Source organism: Pelobates fuscus, chromosome 6 (genome assembly GCF_036172605.1).
Source record: "Pelobates fuscus isolate aPelFus1 chromosome 6, aPelFus1.pri, whole genome shotgun sequence".
Taxonomy (NCBI): domain Eukaryota; kingdom Metazoa; phylum Chordata; class Amphibia; order Anura; family Pelobatidae; genus Pelobates; species Pelobates fuscus.
In genome coordinates, this window is record NC_086322.1 from 101175995 (window position 1) to 101197042 (window position 21048).

The following is a 21048-nucleotide window of genomic DNA, read 5'->3' on the forward strand; positions in this document are numbered from 1 at the left end:
GGGAGAGTGATTTCCATTAACAGTAGATCTGTATAGTGACACAAAATAGAACAAATCTGCATATTGTTCTATTTTGCTTCCCACATTAATTTGTAAACACCATAAATGTACATGTTAGTGAATACAGAAAATTCACACACATGCTGAAACAGCGTTTTCATTTGATTGGTTTCCTTGTCAGACATATTGGCTAAATCTGTTATTAAATATTTCTGCATCCTGCATGGCTCTCTACCTTAATATTAAAGAGTTATATCAGTTGGATGACCTGTCAGTCATTATTTGGAATATAAGAACTACTACTGATAATAAATTCATGCTAAGATATGCTGGAGAATGCCCTGTGTAGTTGGATTTCAGAACATTATATAATATGTTGGCAAATTACATAATATAAAGTATGATGTATGATATTATACTGCCTTATGCAAGTTATGTTTTCAACTTGTTATAGCATCGTATACCACCTTGCCCTAATTTGTTGAATGTATACACTATCCTAGGTGGTCCTAGCACATGATAATCTCCATTCAATTAAAGGGACACTGTAGGCACCCAAACCACTTCAGCTCATTGAAGTGCCCTTAGTGCTACAATGTTAACCCCTTCAGGACCGGCCTGTTTTTGCGATGTTTGTACGTTAAGGACCAGAGCAGTTTTAACACTTTTGTGGTGTTTGTGTTTAGCTGTAATTTTCCGCTCTCTCATTTACGGTTCCCATACAAGTTATATATTGTTTTTTTCACGACAAGAAGGGCTTTCTTTACATACCAGTATTTATATTATGTCATATATTGTATTTAAAAAAAATAATAAAATATGGTGAAAAAAAAAACAAACATGTTTTTGGACTTTTACTTGAAAAATCTTTTACTTATCTACAAAAGCTAATGAAAAAAACTGCTAAATAGATTCAAAATTTTGTCCCGAGTTTAAAAACACCCAGTGTTTACATGCTTTATTGCTTTTTTTTGCAAGTTATAGGCCTATAAATACAAGTAGGAAATTGCTGTTTCAATATATATATATTTTAAATGTATCAATAGTGACATTGTTACACCGTTATCTGTCATAAATCCCCGAAACACACCTAACATGTACATATTTTTTAAAGTAGACAACCCAGGGTATTTATAATGGGGTATGTCCAGTCTTTTTTAGTAGCCACCTAGTCACAAACACTGGCCAAAGTTAGCATTTATATTTGTTTGTGTGTTAAAAATGCAAAAAACGCTAACTTTGGCCGGTGTTTGTGACTAAGTGGCTACTAAAAAAGGCTGAACATACCCCATTTGCAATACCTTGGGTTGTCTTCTTTTGCAAATGGTATGCCATCATGGGGCTAATTCTCATTCCTTGGCTACCATACGCTCTCAAAGGCAACCTAACCAATCTGACAAATTTCAATAAAAAAAAAAAAAAGTAAAATCAAGCCTTATATTTGACCCTGTAACTTTCACAAACACTATAAAACCTCTACATGTGGGGTACTGTTATACTCAGGAGACTTCGCTGAACACAAATATTAGTGTATCAGAACAGTAAAATATATCACAGCAATAATATCCTCAGTGAAAGAGCTGTTTGTGTGTGAAAAATGCAAAAAACTTCACTTTCACTGACAATATCATCGCTGTGATATGTTTTACTGTTTTGAAACACTAATATTTGTGTTCAGCGAAGTCTCCAGAGTAAAACAGTACCCCCATGTACAGGATTTAGGGTGTCATAGAAAGTTACAGGGTTAAGCACAGTGCTAGCAAATTAAATTATCTGGACTTTTGGCCTGGGTTGGCAGGCAGGTCCCTCAAATTGCAATCATTAAAATTACTTCATTAGGTAAAAATATTACATAAATATGCACGTAGAATTTTAATATATATACATATTTATATATTTGACGTCTACGTGTATATTTATGAAATTATTAATGTAATTTTGTATGTGGACATATGTATATTTCGTATTATTTTTATTTATTTATTTATACATAGATATATATATCATTACATTCTAAGTGTATTTTGATATAAATATATATATATCAATATCAAAATACTGTTAGAATAAAATTGAATATATATATATAATTTTTTTTTAATTATTAAAAATTATTTTTATTTTTTGTTATTTATTTTTATTAACATATTATTTGTATTTTATAATAATATATATATACCATATATATAGTTATTATATATATTGTATATATTCGTGTGTAATTTAAATATAAGTGTATTTTTATATTAATATACGTATATATAAATATAAAAATACACTTAGTGTGACATTATATATATGATATATATACATATATTATATATAGGTATATATAGATATAATACATGTATATATAGCATATATATATATACACATATTATTATTTTTTTACACAGATTTTTTTTTTACACTTTATTTTTGATTTTACAGATGCAGGGAGACTGCCTGTCAGCACAGACAGTCCCCCTGCAGGCAGATACAAAGACCCCCTATTGCGGTCATGTGATCGAGTGATCACATGGCCGTGGGGTCCTGATCTGCCGAGGGGGGACTGCCCGGGCAGACAGGCAGTCCCCCTGGACCGGGAGGAGAGCTGATCGCCGCCGTGGGACCGACGGCGATCAGGTAAGTTGCCCAAAACCGTTATGACGGTTCAGGACCGTCAGCGGTCCAAACGCACGTTTTGCCGCTGACGGTCCTGAACCGTCAGCGGTCCTTAAGGGGTTAAACATTGCAGTCCCAGAGAAACTGCAATGTTTACATTGCAGCACTAAGTCAGCCACTGGTTTGAAATGTAGCTGGATGTCCTCACGCGTCAGATTTTTCTCCAGAGGAAAGCATTGATTCAGTGCTTTCCTATGGGGAGGTCTAATATGCTCATGGCATTTGCCGCTTATGCGCATTAGAGCACGCTCATCACGGGACGGAGGAGGAGGAGCTTCAACCCATCGGAGGATGAGGAGCTTTGGGACATCGGTGCCTGGAGCAAATAAGTAAATAAAGGGTTTTTAAACCTTTATTTACCGGGTTGGGGGGCATGCGATGGAGGGGGGAGGCAGGGGGAGCAATAGTGCAAGGAATACAGCTTTGTATTCCTGGCACTATAGTATACCTTTAACGTACTACTGAAAATTATACACTGTCCGACATTAAATTACAGTTTACCAATCACTGGTGAGTTGTGAATTTGGATCTTCATATTATTTATAATATACTGTATTTGTCAATCATTAGGGATTGTATTCAGCTCAGTTTACTTCTGAAATAATGAGTGCTAATATCAGTTTTTCTACCAATTGATCTGTTTGCTACAATGAATGCTTATATACTGTACAGGTAGATGTGTAGAGTTTTTCTTATAGCATTAACACAGGAAGTAAAAGATTCTTCTGAGTCACTTAACAAACTGCAAAGAATGCCTTCAAACTAAAAACCATATTACAGATTATACTTTGGCAGAGGCCTGGCAAAAGGTTCTAGTAGTAGACGTAAGCAGGTTCTTAAAAGTTCTTAGCAAAATTGCTCTGGATAACATATGCTGTTTGTTATGAAACTGTTGTCAGTGTGGCCCAAAGATTTCCCAACAACGAAGCCTGGACTAATAATAATACCTTTTAAACATATGCCACATCATTAAATAAGCATTCTTTAAGATATCCCACTATTTAGACTCACTCCTAGGGAACGAGATAATATTGTTTATTCAAGCTTTACTCAACAAGATTGTTTTGCTTCTTCTTATTGATAGGAGGATTGCATAAATCACTCGATAAATATCATAGAATGGTATTACACACAGGGGAATGCAAACAAAGGATTGCAGATTCAGGTAACATGGGGAAAAGCATAGTAACACCTCATTCACAGAGCATCCACAACAGAGCATGGAGAAATATTAAAACATATCATTTTACATTACTGTCACTTAGCTATAAACCATCACATCAGAGGGGAAGGTGCATTCTGTCTTCTAATTAAATGCCATTAATTGTGCTTTTACCCTGTTAATACCAGAATTGGTTGTAAACATTTTCACGATTGTGTATAAAAATAAAATTTATACATTTTTTGTACTGTTATACGATTCCGGTGAACAGTCCATGACTACCTAGCCCATAATTTCATAGTGTACATCTAGGCAATTATACTCACTGTGCGTCTTGGGAAGATAGGTGTTTTCATGTGTTTTTTTTTTATACTTCCCTCTACTACACAACTCAACCGTTACATGCATCAGAATGTTTTACCATGGGAATTGAACAAAAATAACCAACTCCAAAGTTACAGTTCCTCTTTAAAGAGACTCCACTGTGGAGGAAATGGGTAAGAATAATGCATCTGATTTACATCATCTAAAATGTATCTACATACTTTTAACATTGGGAGGTACAAAATTGGGGCACAGGTGTGTGGACCAGCAGCTGGCTGTGTCCTACACTTCAGAGGTGGCCCTACTATGGGCTACCCATGCAGCCACTGCTGCTTAAACATGCTTGCATGAGTTTAATATACAGAGTACATGGTTTGTGTAGTATGAGCACATTGAATGATGTACGCACTTGTGCTATTCTTTAGAGGACTTGATCTCTAGTGTTCTCAAAACCAGGCAAAGACCAAAAGCAGGAGCTCTAAAATTAAGATTGTCCCCAAACCAGGATAGTTTTGACAAATATAATCCATTCCTGATGACAGCTATGCAAGCTCAGACATTTCTCTGCAAGGAGTAATAACAAACAAGGGATTTGCTTTGAGCCCTTGGTCATTTCATTGCTGAAGTGGATTCACCAATCAGCATATCTGGGAAAACATGCAAAATAAATATACCCCTCCATATCTTTTTATGCATGTGTTAACTTCTGGGTCAAGACCCAGAACTGTATCCCCATGCAATATTAGTAGGTCCACAATGGTTAGAACAGAGACATCTACATTCACCGTTTCCTAGGCAACTGCCTACAATTAATAGAACCCTCTGCCAGTGGGAGAGTATAATAAAGGGGCTTTGCTGAGTTTATATTGGTTTATATTACAGATTTTTATTCTTTTAGAAGGTTTTATCAACATGAAACAGGGAAATGACTGTCAGATTACTTGGTTTTAACAATTATATCTTGCACAATGATGGGAAAATTGATTGTCTTGAAGAAAAACATATTTTTCCCTTTAAGACAAAATGTAGTATTAATAGTATTAATCTAGCTACACGTCGTTCTTATGGTTCAAGAAATATGCCACATGGAAAGACTTCACATTATGGATCCTTTCTTAGGAAAATATTGCATACAAGTATGTTGGGGAGGTAAGACCAGGAAATGCTAATTGTATTGTGAGGTATAAAATAAACACTTTAGACAAGTAGTGTTTTTTCACAACATACAACACAGTTACTAATTACAACCAAATTACGTAAATAACAACCATACCTCAGTCTGAGACAAAGATTCAAATTACCCCCTTTACACAGTTTATTTACAAAATCACTATGATGACAGGCCGTTGTTATTAAAGAATGTGGTACATGGTATAATTAGCATGTATTGTTCATTTAAGTTTGGAGATCTCCAGGACCGTGCCACACATTTTAGTTTCAAAGTTGCAAGGAAATACAAGCTAAAACATACATCAATGGTACACTCCAAGCACCATAACCACTACAGTGGCTGTAGTAGTTATGATGTCTAAGAGTATACCCCCAACATCAGAGCCCCTAGAAGAGGTACAACATTGGGCTGGATAAAGTCCTACTGAAATTGGGAATCTTGACAGGCATGCATCATGGGCAGCATAACTACTACAGTGCAGTGTAGTGATTATGGTGCTTGGGTGTTTCTTTAAATTCTGTTTTAGCCGTCATTACATTGCAATTGGGCAACGCTTTTGTTTTTTTTTGTGCCAGCAATAAATACAGGTGCTCAATTTTGTATCACAGTCCTGGAGATGTCTAAACACAAATGCTCTGGTGTCCTCCCTTTCCAAAATGCAAGTAGTTAAACTGCCTAGTGACTTTTTCACTACAGTCTTCGGGCAGACAGAAGCACTGCAATGCTTAGCTCACTGGCTGAGAGAAATCACCTGACGCTCAACGAGCTAACCCTGCAATATAAGGCTTACTGTGTGTCAGGATCCCGCGGGCGGCTGTTAGGGGAGGCTGCAATCCGCTTGCAGCACTCACCCTCAGTTCGTGGTCTCCCCTTCCCCTACCTGTTGGCGAGCGGCGTCCTCAGCCCCGGAAGGCGCTCGCATCCTCCTTCTCGTCTCCCAGCGGCAGCATGTATAACGCTGCAAGCTGGGAGACCACGCATTCATACAAACGCCGGGGTCAACCATGTGACCCGGCGTTAAAGTCACAGCACTACAATCCCAGTGGGAGGTATAGATATCTCCCACGTGTGATTGTTAATTCTGATTGGAAATTATCCAATCAGAATTAAACACAGGGTTTATATACTTACCTTTCCTGTCTCTCAGTGCCCTGTTGTGGTATTTGCTTGCTAGTATTGCTACTGAAACTTGTGCTTCTGGTTACGTACTCTCTGGCTCGTTTATCTGACTTTGTGACTTTCTCCTACCCTTTGACCTCGGCTTGTTTCTCGTTATTCTGTCTTCTGGTTCCCCTTACTCGGCTTGTCTCCTGACTATTCTTTGTGTGCTTAGCCCGGCCACTCTAAGGTCCGATACAGCGCCTTTTCTGTGTGTGTGTTAGCGTGTTTGGTTCCCCGAATCGTGACACTGTGGAGAGGTAACAGAAACTCCTAAACAGTATTTTCTGGCTCTCTGAAAGTTGTAGTATAGGAGGGGTTCTGCGCCCTGCGGACTCCGTTTAAGGGGCCCCCAAAGCACTCCTGGCATCATAACCACTGTATAGACTGTAGTGGTTATGGTGCATGGAGTGTTTCTTTAGAAAACAATATTGCTGTATTATAGGTCCCTGCAACAAATGGTGAAGGGCTCAGTGCACAGCTGTGAGAAACCTAAATACATAATCTATTGTAGTGATAACATGTGGAACCTGCTAGTGCCTTGCTGTCAGCCATATTGCTACTATCAGCCATATTATGGAAATTAACCTATGGAGTATAAACTGTTTTTTCTTCTGCTTTTTAAAATACTTTTTTTTTTAAAATGAACTATGTATAAGTATTAAATATTTTGTAAAAATGTTTTTCCATTTTGCAACCATGTGACCCGGCGTTAAAGTCACAGCACTACAATCCCAGTGGGAGGTATAGATATCTCCCACGTGTGATTGTTAATTCTGATTGGAAATTATCCAATCAGAATTAAACACAGGGTTTATATACTTACCTTTCCTGTCTCTCAGTGCCCTGTTGTGGTATTTGCTTGCTAGTATTGCTACTGAAACTTGTGCTTCTGGTTACGTACTCTCTGGCTCGTTTATCTGACTTTGTGACTTTCTCCTACCCTTTGACCTCGGCTTGTTTCTCGTTATTCTGTCTTCTGGTTCCCCTTACTCGGCTTGTCTCCTGACTATTCTTTGTGTGCTTAGCCCGGCCACTCTAAGGTCCGATACAGCGCCTTTTCTGTGTGTGTGTTAGCGTGTTTGGTTCCCCGAATCGTGACACTGTGGAGAGGTAACAGAAACTCCTAAACAGTATTTTCTGGCTCTCTGAAAGTTGTAGTATAGGAGGGGTTCTGCGCCCTGCGGACTCCGTTTAAGGGGCCCCCAAAGCACTCCTGGCATCATAACCACTGTATAGACTGTAGTGGTTATGGTGCATGGAGTGTTTCTTTAGAAAACAATATTGCTGTATTATAGGTCCCTGCAACAAATGGTGAAGGGCTCAGTGCACAGCTGTGAGAAACCTAAATACATAATCTATTGTAGTGATAACATGTGGAACCTGCTAGTGCCTTGCTGTCAGCCATATTGCTACTATCAGCCATATTATGGAAATTAACCTATGGAGTATAAACTGTTTTTTCTTCTGCTTTTTAAAATACTTTTTTTTTTAAAATGAACTATGTATAAGTATTAAATATTTTGTAAAAATGTTTTTCCATTTTGCAGAGTTATCCAGAGAGATGATAAATGTTAGCAGACCCAGGGACAGGTGTGTGATTGAGTAAATGATGTGTGTTAATTATGTTGTGTATACAGTAATGGCCTCAGGAGGGGAGGGGGTACTGGAGAATGGGCAGATTAGGGAATTCCTTAGTTCAAAAGTTCAGAATAGACTTGAAGGGGTTAAATCTTTAGACCTATTGTTCAGTAGCTTCCTGTGCAAGGGCAGGGGAGATGTTGTAGCTTTTAACAGTAGCTTATATTTAAACTTGATTTGGAAGAACAATGGTCATTACAGGAGAAATTCAAATGGGTCATTGATCCACATTTTAATGTATAAAGAGCCTTTTATTACCATGTCAGACTTTGCTTGCTAAGGTCTCACTATGTTCAAAGTTGCTTCCCACGATCAATAAAACTCTTTGCTGAACATGGTGGTTATTCGACTATTATGCTAGCACTAGCTTGTCCTTTTTTTTTTTTTGGTTTGTGACAGGTACGTTAACACGGGCCCTATGCACCAATGTAGGCTGTTTTATCTTAGGTCTTGTAAGAGACAGCCGGGACTGACTATGGTGGTTTACCTGTGAGTTACCTGTGGTCATGTTTTTATATTGCAAGGTCGTTTGGGCAGAGCCCTCCTCACCTACTGTTCCAGTATGTCATTCATATGTTGTTAGAATTTAGTGTCTGTTTTATCCGTTTTGTTTACCTATCGTACAGCGCTGCTGAAATTGTTGGCGTTATATAAATAATTGTAATCATTGGGTGTTTATTATTGTTATTATTAACTCTTACACTGCTATTATTATAAAAGTGGCAGCATTTTCTGGAGCACTCTACCGTGTGTAAAAGAGACATGCAATAATTGCAACCAAACAGGTTTCCGAATGGAACAAATGGTGAATGTGACTCTGCTCTACTGAGTTTACAGGATAGACAAACTGTCCAGAAGAATGGATTGAAAGGTGTGTTTACACTATGAGGTATGTGAACGTTGTGTGTCATAAAAAGAATAGATGGAGCAAAGTTATGAAGGGAGGAGTGTCAAAGGTGGAGTGCTATAACCAAAGGCTTGCACATGGGTTATGCCAGATGTATCTCGGCACACACTAATGCAGCTGGAGCAACAACTCTTAGATGACATCCCAGATGCTGCACAAGCTAGAAGTAAGATCGAAAGGTCTCCCAGCAGCCCACCATTGCCTTGTTCCTACGAGGGAGCTTAGGGTCTGCACCACGGGCAACACACTGTCATCCCACACATACACAACACATGTTGTCACCTCAAATACAAAGCCATCCATACACAGTCACAACACACACATGACTATCATATCAAATCATATTATCATATTTAAACGGTCAATATTTTTTTCATTCGTCTGGAAGGGGGAAGGATTGGGAAGCACTTGAGAGTTCTGTGCCTACATGTGCTCATGATGTGAAGCTGGCCCTTGAGAAAGGCACTGTTTTGTGCTGAAACATTGGGGGCTTATTGGCACGTGTCCAGCTCTGGTTGGCTCTGTGTATACAGTATTATTGTTGATTTTCTGTCTAAGCCTATTCGCTTTTTAATATATAGGTGAAGTATGAGGAATGTGTATACTTTATTTTGTAAGCAATAAAGAACATTTTTTCCGGTAGCAATATAGTAGTTGGTGTGCATTCTTTTGTTTATATATGGCGATTCATTATGTACATTACGTACAGCCTGGTTCACATAACAAGGGCTGGGGCTGTTGACAATTTAGGTGACTTACTAGAAACATTTCTTATAATTAAAATGTAATTTATAACAAGACCAATGTATCCATTCCAAAAAAAAATTAAACAGACTGATTTCTAAGTACATTTATTTTAGTTTAACGACACATAAGCGTGAGTATTATCACTGGGAAGTTCTGTTATACACTCAGACACAGCAACAATATGGAGATCCTAGAAAAGAGGGACATTAGCATAGAAAAGTGGGACAGACGGATGTGGGTCTAAAAATAAGGACAGTTGGAAAGTATGGGAAAAGGAATGTGTACTCCGGCTATCTAACAGTCACACTCTTCAAGAGATATATATTTGTGATTTGAGTATTGAGAATCCACAAATCTGCAGTTAAGTCCGATCATCTACTAATGAGAGCGAGGTAAAACAGGCTGGGTGCTGCCCATCCTTCACAGACAAGTCAGAATTATTAGGGAGTGAATCGGAGTGACAGAGGAGTCAGCTCTCTTCTTCCTCCTTCAGTGTCTACATATAACATGAAGAGACACAGGTCACTACACAACAAAAGGCCCTGTCTGGCTGTAAGATAATTGGTACTCAAAGTGATACATCATTTTCTGAAACATTTCTTAGCCTCCTCTGCCCTTACACCTATCTGTTCTTTTCAGCTTGTATTACCATCAGACCACCAGCTCAGCTGTACTTTTCTTTCTAACCCTTCCTTCCTAGTCATCACGACTGCACCATGCATGCCTAGTATGTATAAAAACAGAAATGACAAATTAGTTTCAATGAACGGGAACCAGAGGTAACATTGTTATCTAAGTGTCCTGTATTGATTCATGTCTTAACCAGCTCACGTAAACTATTGTTTTGTGATCACTGTGCCCTCTGCAAACCACACTGTCCACACTGTTTAACTGGTGGGTAAAAAAAAAGAGTCAAGATGTGTATCTGAAATTCCAGCTGTCTAATTTTAGAAGAAATTTGTTTATGCTGAAAGATCCCCATGTTTATTAAAAAGTTGGAATAATGATAAGTTTAATAGTATTTTTAATAATAATAAAAAAAACAAAAAAAAAACAACTGGAAGCCATTCATTGAAACAATGTTTTGTTTTGTTTTTATTCAAGTTTTCCTTTAACATGGACTAGGTTCTAATAGCACACCGTTTTCATATATTATTGAGTAAAAATGTAAAATAAATTCACTTTAATATTATTAGCTATACTATATGAAGAAGTACTGCTGTTCATATCCCCCAAACACTTACCGGTTTACAAGATATGTAGCTCAGTTCTCAGGTTTTCATTTGACCTTAGACTTAAAGGGAAACTCCATTTCCCAAACGCAAAATAAATTAAAAAATCACGGTTTAGTAGATATACCCCAAATCAAAACGTGAATGTATTAAATTATTCTTTTTTCGTTGCAAGCAATCTAATGTCTGTAAGCAGAAGGCAACAACAGAGCTTTACAATTTGAAATAGCAGAGAGTTATTTTTCATCACACTCAAGGAAAGTGAGTAAATAACATAACTTCCTTAACGGCCTAAGGCCCCGGTGTGGGCAACTTTCAGCACTCCAGATGTTGTGAACGACATCTCCTCTAATGCTCTCACAGCCATAATGCTGGCAAAGCATCAGGGGAGATGTAGTCCGCAACATCTGGAGTGACACAGGTTGATTTACCTATAAAAAATCCCATAGACTATAATAGTAACTTCTTTAGACTGGAAACAGAATTTAATCATCTGGAAAGTTTATTTAAGTGACATTATAGGCACCCAAACTATTTCAGCTCATTGAAGTGGTCAGGATGCAATGTCTCTGTCCCCTTAGTTTTGCAATGTTTTCTTAAAAATGACAAAGTGTACATTGCAGTGCTGAGAACAGGCTTCCCCAAACTCCGTCCCTCCAGATGTTGCTGAACTACAACTCCCATGATTCCATGCATGAAGTAGGCTGAGAATCATGGGAGTTGTAGTTCAGCAACATCTAGAGGGCCAGAGTTTGGGGGAGCCTGGCTTAGACTGTCTCTACTTCTAGGAGTTTACCAGACTCTGGGCCCTTAAACAACGCTTTCCTACGGGGAGTGCTTAATGTGCTTGCAACACTTGCTGCAAATGCGCATTAGGCTAAGCAATATAGGAGTTATTGCTCAACAACAGCTGGAGTTATAGAACCACATCAAACAACTATTAGCACTTGGTGATAAATTATAGTAAACCATAAAGAGTTACCTAACGAACAAACTGCGCATTTACTTTTATTGGGTTGTTAGTGTATGTGTTTGTTTTACGTTTGACAGATCATTAGCCTGTACTAATTTTCTTTTTGTCTTTTCGCGACAAATGTTTTATTCATTCCGCAAGTGCCTGTATTGTTTTCCTCGAAAAGTAAAAGACACTGAAGAGGCAATAAGATCTGATATAGCCAAAGGAAAGCTTATACCATTCCTTTTGCATTTTTTTAATTAGCTTTTTCCATTTCGAAGAAGCAAAATAATTAAATATTGAAAGCTATTGTCTCTGACTTGGCTTAGTCTTAAGTCTATTCCAAGGTGATATCCATTTCACTCTTCAAATTCTTCTTATGTGGAGAGTAGATCTAAAGGTCACCCGTTTTGATGAGCATATTACAAGAAAACAAATTACCGTGAAAGTACATTTATTAGCCATTACAAAGCAATTTGCTATATTACAAAAGATCCCTTTACTGCAAACATGAATTTATAGTTGGATGTCAAGATGTCTGTACTATAGCATATTTCAGTAACAGGCTCTCCAAAATACCAATACTTTGAATGAGAATGTCAAAGGCTCTTGACTATTTTAAATAGTAATACGTTTTAAAATCCATATGCTTCTATGAGGAACTTTAACTACAATATTGACTGTGTGAAGTGTGAATAGTTGGGAATTCAAATTTCAGATTTTAAACCAAAATGGAGTTTTAAAAAAACCTCCAATTCAGATGTTTTCAATTTGGCTTTAAAAAGTAAAATTTACTTTGAATTAACTTGAAATTCATGAAAATTCATGCAAATGTAGCTGTCACCTTAAATATTATGTAGAGGGTTCTGAAAAGTGATGGTTAAATCTTGTCACTATTTTGATTGTATTTATTAAATTGTTCCAAAAGTGATCGCAGAAGTTAGTTTTCTTCATAATAAATTCCACCAGTTTTCACAGAATTTCCATTTTAGTGAACAGAACACGTTTCTGTCCGGAAAAAAAGTGTTGGAAACGTTCATAACAGTGTTGTGTTGCTGTACAAAAAATATAAATATACTCAAAAATCATGGTCATGGTGCAAAAGAAGCAATGGATGGTATAACCAAACATATCTCATAAATTGAACCAAAAATCCAGAGTGTACACTTTTAAACGTGAACTCATGCTGCACTTGATTTCAGTAGTACTGACACCATGTGAAAGAGCTAATTTGTTGGTGATTAGAATTGTTTGAGTGCCATCAGGGCCGTCTTTAACATGGGGCAAATGGGGCAGCTGCCCCAGGCCCAGCTGCTACTGGGGGGCCCAGAGCAGCTGCTCTGTGGGCCCCGCAATTTGCGAAGCCCCTATGGACCGGGCACTAAGGGCCACCTGGGGAGCATGTGTCAGCAGGGGCCCGGTCGGGCGCTGTGGCACTTAAACAGCGCGACCGGCAGGGGCGGACTGAGAGAGTCCTGGGCCCTCGGGCAAAATTAGGACCTGGGCCCCCTCCAGATATATATATATACTGTTGTAGATATACCTTGTATTTGCATGTAAAGTGAATGTATGTTTCTGTGTATATTCACTGTAAGTGAATATATGTATGTCTTTGTGTGAGGTATTAGGATTCAAAATATATTTGATTGTATGTGCATGTAAAGTGAATGTATGTTTCTGTGTATACTTACTGTAAGTCGTGTTGGGATATTAGGATTCAAAATATATTTGATTGTATGTGCATGTAAAGTGAATGTATGTTTCTGTGTATACTTACTGTAAGTTGTGTTGGGATATTAGGATTCAAAATATATTTGATTGTATGTGCATGTAAAGTGAATGTATGTTTCTGTGTATATTTACTGTAAGTGAATATATGTATGCCTTTGAATCCTCATATCCTAACACGAAATACAGAGTTTCTATGAAGGGACACTATAGGCACCCAGACCACCTCCGCTCATTGAAGTGGTCTAGGTACAGTGTCCCAGGTCCCTTAACCCTGTAAAAGAGGGGGGCACTTTAGGAAGCTATAGTGCTAGGGAAAAATAAAAAATCTTTCCTGGCACTATAGTTTCCCTTTAAGTAGATAAAAACTGTGGGGTGTTGTAGTGGGTGTAGGGGACATGGGGCTGCTGTGGGGGCATGGGAATAAAGGCTGAAGTGGGTGCTGGGGCATAGAAACTGTAGTGGTTATAGGGGCTGTAGTGGGGGCAGAGGCTGTATTGGGTATAGATGCTATAGTGGGGGCAGCAAATAATAGGGGCTATAGTGGGGGTAAGGCAAAATAGTGACTATGGAGGGGGTGGGGGTAATAGAAGCTATAGTGGGGACAAGGGGTAATAGAAGCTACAGTGGAGACAAGGGGTAATAGAAGCTACAGTGGGTGCAGGGGAGTGATAGGGACTGTGGTAGTTGCAGGGGAGGCATAGGGACTGTGGTTGTTTCAGGGGGATAGGGGCTATAGTAAGTGCAGACAGCAATAAAGGCAGTAGTGGGAGCAGGGAAAAAGGGCAGTAGTGGGCATGTGACCTTTCATGGATATAGGGTTGTAGTGGATGCAGGTGTTTAGGGGCTGTAGTTGGTATATCAGCTGTAGTGGGTGTAGAGGCTGCAGGGGTTCTAGTGGTTTTATGGGATATAGGGGCTGTAGTGGGTGCATGGTATATAGAGACTGTAGTGGGTATAGGGACTATCGGAGGTGTAGTGGGGTATTGTACAGCGCTACGGAATCTGATGGCGCTATATAAATAATATAATAATGGATAAGGGCTGTAAGGAATATATAGGCATGCGGTTTGTGCATGCGGTAAAGGGGCTGTAGTGGGTATAGGGACTGCATGGGGTACAGGGTCTGTAGAGTTTGCAGGGAGTAGGGGGAAGAAGGGAGTAGGGGGGCAGCAGGGCAGTAGAGGGGCAGCATGGTGTAGGAGAGCAGCAGGGGGTTTGCTGGGGCTAGAGGGGCAGCAGGGGGTAGGGGGACAGCAGGGGGTCTGCTGGGGCTAGAGGGTCGGCAGGGGGTCTGCTGGTGCAGCAGAGGGTAGAGGGGCTGTGGTGGGTATAGGGGTTGTAGTAGGTAGAAGGGCCGAAGGTGTAAGGGCTGCTGGGGGTAGAGGAGTAGCAGGGTGTAGGGGGGCAGCAGGGAGTAGGGGGCCAGCAGGGAGTAAGTGGGTAGAGGGGCAGAAGGGGGTAGGGGGGCCAGCAGGAGGTAGGGGGCAAAGGGGCAGAGGGGCCAGCAGGGAGTAGGGGGAAAAGGGGCAGAGGGGCCAGCAGGAGGTAGGGGGGCCAGCAGGGAGTAGGGGGCAAAGGTAGGTATAGGGGTTGTAGTGGGCTGCTGGGGGTAGAGGAGTAGCAGGGGGTAGAGGGGCAGTAGGGAGGCAGCAGGAGGTAGAGGGTTGGGGGGCAGCAGAGGGTAGAGGGGCAGTATGGGGTGAGGAGCAGCAGCATGGGGACAGCAGAGGGTCTACTGGGGGTAGAGGGGCAGTAGGGAGGCAGCAGGGGGTAGAGGGGTGGGGGGCAGCAGGGGATAGAGGGGTGGGGGGCAGCAGAGGGTCTACTGGGGGTGGAGAGGCAGTAGGGAGGCAGAGGGTGGGAGGCAGCAGGGGGTAGAGGGGCAGTATGGGGTGAGAAGCAGCAGAGGGTCTACTGGGGGTAGAGGGGCAGCAGGGAGTAGGGGGCAGCAGAGGGTAGAGGGGCTGTAGGGGTAGGGTAGTAGGGAGTAGAAGGAAGAGGAGCTGCTGGATGAAGAGGAGCCTTACCTTTGGCCAGAGGGGTTAATCCTTCTCCCAGCAGCACTGGAGCATGCTGTCTCTCCCTGAAGTGCTGCCTCTAACACAGATCAGGCAGCTCCGCACGGCTCCCTGACCTTTTGACACATGATGTCATTTCCTCTATCAGGAGCCGCACGGAGCTGCCTGATCAGCACTACAGACAGCTCTCCTGCTCTGCTCACCAGTCAGGCACAGTGAGAGACAGCATAGTGGGTCTTTAGGAGGGCCCTTTAGCTGTCTCTTACTGTGCCTGCCCGAACATGGGGGATATGTATTTTGTAACAGGGGCCCGCGGAGTGCCGTGCGGGGCCCCTGACTGACTGCATGCAGGCTGGGGAGATTGTTTGACTCCCCAGCACAGCTATTACTTTACTGCATGGCAGGCGGGCGGGCCCCCTAGAGCCTCGGGCCCTCGGTCCATGACCGATTTGCCCGAGTGCTCAGTCCGCCCCTGGCGACCGGGCTCCTTCCTGTTCTGCAGCCAGCTGGGAGGAAGTGACGTCACTTCCTCCCACCGGAGATAATAGCCGCGCGGGAGGAGGAAGGCAGGGAGGAGGGGAGTTCCAGAGGAGAACTCCCATCTGCCTCAGCCTGCCACTGGACCAGGGAAGCCACCCTCCAGGAAAAGGTAAGAACCTGGAGGGTGGCTAAATGTATGTCAGTAGGTCTGTGTGTGTGTGTGTGTGTGTGTGTATGTCAGTATGTCTGTGTGTCAGTATGTGTGTGTGTCAGTATGTCTGTGTGTCAGTATGTCTGTGTGTGTGTGTCAGTATGTCTGTGTGTGTGTCAGTAGGCCTGTGTGTGTGTCACTATGTCTGTCCGTGTATGTGTCTGTGTGTGTATGTATGTAAGTCTGTGTGTGTGTGTCAGTATGTCTGCCAGGATATATTTGTGTGTCAGTGTATGTGTGTGTCAGTATGTATCTGTGAATGTTTTAATGTCTGTCTGTGTGTATGTGCCAGTACGTCTGTCTGTGTGTATGTCAGTATGTCTGTGTGTGTGTGTGTCAGCATGTCTGTGTGTGTCAGTATGTCTGTGTGTGTGTGTATGTAAGTATGTCTGTGTGTGTATGTGTGTGTCAGTAGGCCTGTGTGTGTGTCAGTATGTCTGTCAGGATATATTTGTGTGTCAGTGTATGTGTGTGTCAGTATGTATCTGTGAATGTTTTAATGTCTGTCTGTGTGTATCTGCCAGTACGTGTGTATGTCAGTATGCCTTTGTGTGTGTGTCAGTGTGTATGTCAGTATGCCTGTGTGTGTGTGTCAGTATATCTGTCAGCGTATGTGTTTGTGTGTGTGTGTCAGTATATCTGTTAGTGTATGTCTGTGTATGTATGTATGTCTGCCAGTATATATTTGTGTGTCAGTGACTGTGTGTGTCAGTATGTATCTGTGAATGTTTTAATGTCTGTCTGTGTGTGTATGTGCCAGTACGTCTGTCAGTGTGATTGCGGGTTGGGCGTAATTGGGGGGTGAGGCGGTGGGAGGAGCAGGGCACAGGGGGCCCAAGAAAATGCATTGCCCAGGGTCCTAATCATATTATAGACGGCCCTGAGTGCCATGCGAGAACGTTGTATAACATGACAAGTCTGTATTCATCTTATCTTTCTGCTTACTGAAATCCCATTTTATTTCAGAGCTTCAACAAAATTACCATAGCAATGTCTCTCAACATAAATAGCTGCATGGGTTCCGTTGTTTTCAGAAAAAGCAGTAAGATGATATTCTGAATATGGTTTTTTGGTTGTTTGTTTTTGTGCCACAGTGAAATAGATTTGAATTCTAAACACAAGCAATGTATACAGTAAAAAAAATAACAATATTTCATGACAATGTAAAGTAATATATTTGTTCTATTAAAAACTTTTAAATAATTACTCCAAGCATCATGACCACTTCAGTGTTTTAAACTTGTTTTGGTGCAAGGAGTCTGCATGATTGACACCCAACATTTCAAATGGACATTTTAATTTTAGAGGTGTGAGTGGGGGTGTGGCCTGGGGAGCGACTGTTCTGAACATTTTTAGGTGACGTTTTATGAAACTAAAATGTAAAATGTAAATGTAATAAAGAACAAGGTTTCCTGCAGTTTAAAGGCACATCACAATGGGTTGTACTGGATGTCCTCACACTTTGCATGAGGACGGGCAGCGTCCTTGAAAATCTACAAACGGAAGCATTGATTCAATACTTTTTTATGGGTAATGACTAATATGCACTTGGCGATTGTCTTGCATGTGCTTAAGGTTTCTGCTCAGGCTGACGTTGGAGGAGTTGGAGATGGAGCCAGTGCAGAGTTAACCTTGGCACGGGAATCAGGTAAGTGTTAAAAGAGTGTTTAACTCTTTGAATGCTGCAAGACCAGAGGGACACTATAGTGTTAGGAATAACGCATTCTATTCTTAACACTATAGTGTTCCTTTAACAAAATAAATAATTCAAGTACAATATATTACATTCCTATTCTTAATATATGCACAAGTTTTAAAGCAGCAGCAGTAATTGTTCCACTTGCAAAACATGTTCAATTGAGACAAAAAGAAAAGACCAATCTTTAGCACAGCATACTACAGGCAGCAAGGTAAAATTTAATCTTCTCTATACCTTATCTATACCTTAGGAGGCTTGAATAGGTTCCTTCTGTAAACCATTTGTAGACAGCCTAAGGGGTTAATTTACCAACCTAGGAGATTTGGAGAATTACAAAGAGAGCTTTGGAGAAACAACAAGATGATTGCAGATTATAGGTCAACATAACCAAGTTGGAATACAGAGCTGTCCAATATTGGCCATTTGGTATAATGTTTGCAATTCCCATGTCAGTTGTGTGCAGTACATTGATCAGTAAGTAGATGAAGAATACATACGCATTACGTGCACTTTAACATTCAATGACATTGACAAAATGAAATTCACGTAAATCAGACTTGTCAAATTTTAGTTTTTCATAAAGAGTGGTTCACTGATATCCCAGCATAATTAAAACATATACATAAGACAAACTACTTGAATTCTACTATTGTAGCTTATCAGCTTGTTCTGCTAGATACATTTAACTTGCATTGTCACTTTTACTTTGTTTGTTTGTTTAATTTGCCTGTTTGGCACTTTATAATTAAAGAGACATTCTATATAATCATCCAGTACCCTATATATTCTTGACAATCATACAATAGGCTCTAAATGCACACATTAAGTACACAGTTTGGAAGTCCAACAAGTGCTGCTATCTATATGCACACACACACACACACTCTCTCTCTCGGTCTCTCTCTAACTCCCAACTGTAAAAGAAGCTGTAACCCCCAAGCTCGGAGTTTGGCTTTAACAGACTCCAGGTGCAATTTAAGAAATATATGTCCAGAAGAGTGCAGTCCTAGGAACAGCTAAGATACTCCGCGGAACCCTCAGACTCTCAGCTATCTGGTAGAAGACCCGAGAGCAAGGAATACACAAAAATACCACCCAGAGAGGTGATAAAGTTATTCATTTTTTTAATATTTAACTTATCAAGACTAATAGATTAAAGTAGAGTGGAATTTGTTCTCTTTTAGTATTGTTTCTGGGTTTTTTTTTTAGGGGGGGGGGGGGGGTTATATGCAGAGGAGAAGCACACACAATAGGGACTGTTTGTACCATTATTGTCTTACTGGTAGCCTGCAAGAAAAAACACCTCTTATTATAATATAAGACATGCTACGTTTTCAAGAATTCCGTAATGATGTTAGCCTTTACTATCCACTAGAAAGTTATTCTAAGTATCAACAACATATTCAGCAAACTGATATTTACTTATATTAGCTATCAGGCTTCCAAATGAAAATATTGAAGCAACTTTCAGAGTAATTCGCTAAACAGAGAATTGTCAGGAATTCAGAGTGATTTCCAAATCTAAGACCAAAACATTAAAACTTGTAAAATTATTAAATTATCGAAATCAGCTATGCTTCCAGATTGGCTACTTTGACCTTAAATTGGAAATTGACTTTGAATTCACTTTAAATTCCCAGCAATTCTCATTGAATAATCCTATTTATTTAATATATCAACACTTTTATACCTAGGTACAAGCCTATGTAATTAACTGCTAGTGAACTGAAAATAGAAAGTCCCTATATTAAAAATTAAAATGAGTGATTGCAATAAGAAAATACATGTGGGGGGGTGGGGCCTGACTGCAGAGCTGAGAGGAAGCAAACCTCAGCAGCTCCTCCTGAGTACAATGATTACTGTAGAATTTAACTACCCTAATGACAATTCAGCGAAGCAGAAAGATCATCAAATGAGGGGTGACTTCAAGCAGCATAAAATGATATCACCAGAGCAGCAGTGGGGGCAACCCTCGCCCAACAGGAGACTGAGGCCTACAAGCAGGGCAGGCGCAGGAGAGGCGGCTGCTCTCCTGCTGCCAAAACAGCATGGATCTCTGCGCCTGTGCCCTCGTCCCCCCCCCCTTTGGACCGGTGGGGGTCATCCCGGTCTGCCTTTTGGAGGAGAGCACTCACCGACAACCGACTCCAGGGCACATATCAGATAGGTGGAAGCCACGAAGCCGAACCAAGATGGCCGACGGCACCACTTCCAACACGATGCCATCCACACCCAGCGACTGGGCAGCAGATTTCCAAGCACGATTTGACGCTGAATGCCAGCGATTCTGGGAACGCTTGGAGAACAGGCGCCAGCCACCAGCCCCAACACAGGTCTGCTTTATGACCAGAGCAACACAGGCACAACAGCCAGCCAAGAAGCTGTCCTCAGTATGGCTAAAGACCGAGGCGCAGCCGGAGGGGCACCGACCGGGCAAAGCATCCAACGGAGCTACCTACTCTCACCATGATGGCCGATCGGGGACTAGAGCCACCCGGGGGGCAACCCCCAATCACCACCCACACCTGCAAAGGAGAGCGCGACGCCAGCAGAAATATGCAGCCCCACGCAGCCCCACACCGGGGAAGGACTCAGCCCCAGTAAAGAGGCAAGTCTGTGGACTAGTGGTAAAGGCTCACAGAAAGTCCCCGAGCAGGAGGGGTGCTTCACCGGCACTGCGCTGTGAAGCTCAAGCGGAGGCACAGGATATCAGGGCGCAGCTGAAGGGGCACGCCGTCATCCTTTCCAGGCACACCAACAAGACCTCCAGAGTGAGCATTGGCTAAAACGGCATGGACTGTCTCGTTATGTGGCCCACAGCTTTTGACCCGACTCTGACAGTGAGGACTCTCTCCACCTACTAGAGGCAACAAACGCTGACTAGCTTAATGTGTGTATTTATGGTGTTTTAGATGCTGAACTAATGTAGACAAGTTAAGTCTCCTTTG

The 21048-nt window shown here is 41.1% G+C and overlaps 1 protein-coding gene across 1 annotated transcript in view; it reads right to left on the minus strand.

Annotated features, from left to right (window-relative positions):
- Nucleotides 1–21048, minus strand: part of FAM149A (family with sequence similarity 149 member A) — a 68005-nt gene that overhangs the window by 44988 nt on the left and 1969 nt on the right. The gene's annotated exons all lie outside the window — the stretch shown is intronic.